This window comes from Zea mays, chromosome 5 (assembly GCF_902167145.1).
Source record: "Zea mays cultivar B73 chromosome 5, Zm-B73-REFERENCE-NAM-5.0, whole genome shotgun sequence".
Lineage (NCBI taxonomy): Eukaryota > Viridiplantae > Streptophyta > Magnoliopsida > Poales > Poaceae > Zea > Zea mays.
The window spans coordinates 70,148,348-70,152,408 of record NC_050100.1 but is presented as its reverse complement, the minus strand read 5'-3'; positions in this window follow the sequence as shown (position 1 = coordinate 70,152,408).

Genomic DNA, 4,061 nt, shown 5'->3' with positions numbered 1-4,061 from the left:
TACTCCAAAACATTAAAGAGAATAAAAGAAAAGAGAAGAAGGAATAAACCTCATCCCATTAAACTAACCCAATTTACCAAGTATACCACTAAGGGTTTTACATAAGTAAAGTTAACTTGTTTTAAACTCAAAAGATCCTACACCTTTAAAAGTTGTAATTTCTAAAAGCACATATCCTATCATGCATATATCTTACGCATTGCATTCATTAGATTGTAATCTTGCCGACGGAGAGTACGTGCTCATCCCCGAGCAAGGACCTATCTAAGAGGAGGACCAGGAGCAGGCTTCAGAGGCTGCTATTGAGGATCTCCCCGCAACCCCAGCAATTGAAGGCAAGCCCCGGTTTTATGCATAACCATGTTATTATATGCTACTTTACTACACTTAATGCTTGTAGGATTGCAATGTGCACTTAAGTGTAGGAGTTGCTTGAAACCTCTAGTTGCATGAACTTAGGATTCCTTTTGAGATGAATACTAGTATGCTAGGTCGAGTAGCTGCTTGCTAATCAGGATCTCGGTAGAAGTCGAGTGATTTTTCTAGCACTCGCGCGAGGTCAGGAATTGATTGTATTCATCTTGATAATGGGATATATGTTGGTCCGTGGACTTGGGTCCAGGGAGGATGCCATGTCCATGAGACGGGAAAAATGAATTAAGGATTAATGTGTGGATACCTGAGTCAAGCTTTTGAACGTACTAAGCACATGCCGGGAAAAATGGTAACCGGTAAACCTAGTACCTGAGTGAAGCCGGGCGCGGACTTTATCCCTCATACGACCTGAGACAGAGTCTCCCATGCTAGCTATGGTGGGTACAAGTGCGGCCACTGCACGACGGCAGTCGGGGTCAGTGGAGCATTGTATGCCAAGGCGGTGAGGCCTGGACGCGAACGGGGAATCAATGGGGACGGTTGTCATGTGTGGGGTCGGAGTACCCTGACATGCCGTGTGTTTAGGTTTACCTTGCAAGTTTAAAAACTCGATTCAAATCGTCTGCTTCTCGCAGCTAATGAGACTACTTGATTCCTTGTACTGCACCGAGTAAGAAGTGAAATGTGGATCATATGAGATAACTTGTTGATTGAACTAATTGACTGTTACCATGTATGCTTAGAAGGAGCAAATCTAGCTAAGTTAATGATGGTAGAAATTGAAAAGCTAAAAGTTGATTTTAGAAACAGCTAGTGCTTTTGGCAAACCAAACCCCTCAGCCAAACAGCTGCATAGTCTAGAGGTAGAGGAGTAGACTCCTCACACCGGTTAAGTCTAGCTGAGTATTAGTATACTCAGCCTTGCTTGTGGCACCACTTTTGCAGGTACCATGCAGGATGTAGTTGATGGTGTGACTTGGCCTACCACCCTGCCACCGGGTTGGACGGTCGAGTGGGATGCTGCTCCGGCAGGAGAGGAGCATGAGGAGTAGTGGGCTAGGCCTTGCCCATTTCCTCATTACCGACGACATCGATTATCCGCTGCACTTTAATTTATGAACTTTATTTGCTACTCGAAAACTCCGATTTATGTAATAACTCAGTACTTAATTTGAGGTTTCCTGTTTTATTGTAATTCTTCTGTGACTCACCTTCGAGTGAGATTATGGAGTTTGATCCTGGTTAAGTGGCTTCATCAGACTAGATCTGAGGGACTGACGGGTTATTCCGATTTAAGTGTGCTACGGCCCCTGAGGCGTGACTTAGGCACTTAAGCTGGAATAATTCGGGCGGTTCCGCCACAGCTGGTATCGGAGCAAATTCCACCACAGAGAAGGGCAATAAACCTTGAATACCAATTTTCAAAATCTAAAACCTGCCTAGAAGCTACTACGGATCGTCAGGACTAGACCGCTAGACCTAGGACGAAAGGCCTTAGGCATAGAGGGAGAAATAGGTGGCTAACTAATTAGGCCCTGTGGGCCAATACTTATATTTTAGGATGCCCTAAAAAGGCACCCTATTTTCCTTTTGAGAGGCAACGTTTCTTTCCGCATGCATGCATTATAAAACATAAAGAGGAATTAAAATTGAGCTAACCCCCTTTTCTTCAAAATCATCCGGGCTCTCTTTTTCTTTTTCCTTCCACCATAATCTTTATCTTTGATTCCCTTCCGCAGATGAATTCACCCACCCCCGCCAGTGGAGGAGACTCTCGTTTCAGTTCTGACTTCCTTTCTCGCGATGGCTTCCCTTCCATTTTGTGGGAAGTGCTTAATTCCGCCGGTTACCCTACGCCCCCTTTGTACACAGTGCAGTTGTATGAGGAGCATCGGGTACCTCGTTGTCGGGTCTGGCTAACTTTGGAGGCTCATCCCCTTCAGCCGGGTTGGCGTTCTCTTGACTCTGAGACGATTGGACTCAGGACGGACGACACCGTTGAGGCAGCAGCCATGAAGACTCTGACGACTTTTTGTGGCTACCATCCCCTGGAGATGGTGATGCACCCCTTGGGACTCTTCCCTGCTGAGAAGAAGGATGATCCCATGTGGTGTAACCGCGTGAGCCATGTGAAGGATGTGTGGGCAATGTATCCTTACTTGGTTGGGAGGGTCACTGTTCAGTGCATGAGTGCGCTGTACCGCCTTCAGGCCCTTCAGAGCGATGCTATGACACTTCTTGCTAACACCGCTCAGGCTGCCAAGCTCACTCTCGACAGTCGGGAAGATTTTGTGGTCGACCTATCCACAGAGTTAGTGGAAAAGGATCTGCAGGTGGAGAGGCTGAACCAGCGTATTACCACCCTGGAGCAGCAAGTGGAGATCCGAGATAACACTATTGATGTCTTGGAAAACCAGCTTCACGACGTGCAGAGGGAACTCGAGGAAGCAAATGACCACTTGGACATGCACCACCTGGAGATGGAGGCCAATGAAGCAGGAAGCGAGGGAGAAGAGGCTCCCGAGGAGCTAGGACCAGCCCCTGGTGCCAATGGGACTACCTCCGCGATGCCTCCTTCACCCGTATCCAGTGTCGCTTCCATCGCTCAGGGTTAAGCAGTCGCTTTGACATTTTTAGGCGGATAGAATCCTATGCGAGCTTAGTGGTATCACATTTTGGGCTAGGCTTGTGGGTACCTTCCCCTGATTAATGTAACCCTGTAAACTTTTGATATCTGTGGGATCCTTGTCACCATGTTATCTTCATTCGAACCTAATATTATGATTATGGCATTTTCCTTCCATATGAGATGATATCTTGTCGTTCGGAAATGTGAATTGGGATAACAATGGCGACAATCTCTGTTTTCAGATGGCAGCGAGGCAGCGTCGCGGGCAAAATGAGCAAGCTCCCCCGCCACCTCCTCCAGCTCCCACAGTGCAGGAGCTGATGGCCCAGCAGAATGAGATTCTGCGACAGCTCTTGCAGCGCCAGCCCCACCCTCAGCATCCTGGTGGAGGCCAGCATCAGCGACCTCCGGCTATGGCAACATACCAGGAGTTTCTGAGCACGCAGCCGCCCTTGTTCACCAAGGCAGAGGATCCTTTGGACGCCGACGTGTGGCTTCGCGTCGTCGAGTCCAAGTTTCCCCTCCTCACGGGAGACTGCCCTGATGAGGCCAAGGCTCGCTTCGCCGCACAGCAGCTTCGCGGCCCTGCTCGGACTTGGTGGGACCACTTCCGTGCTATGCTCCCCGGTGATCGTGAAGTATCTTGGGAGGAATTCAAGACTGCCTTCAGAGGGCACCACATTCCAGCTGGCATTCTTGATCGGAAGTTGAACGAATTCCTGGCCCTCAATCAAGGAACCCGCACGGTACTGCAGTATGCGCAAGCCTTCAACGACTTATGCCAGTATGCAGGGTATCATGCTGATTCTGATGAAAAGAAGAGGGATCGCTTCCGCAGGGGTCTCAATACCAAGCTGCGGGAACGACTCAACACTGTCCGGGCCGATAGCTTCAATGAGTTGGTCAACATGGCCATCTCTCAGGAGGATTGCATTGTTGCTCACAGGGCAGAGAAGAAGAGAAAGGCACCAATGGCAGCACCATCCGCTCAGGCTCAGAGGTTCCGGATTGTTTCTCACAATCAGAGCAGGGGTTTTCAGCAGCAGGCAGGCAGATG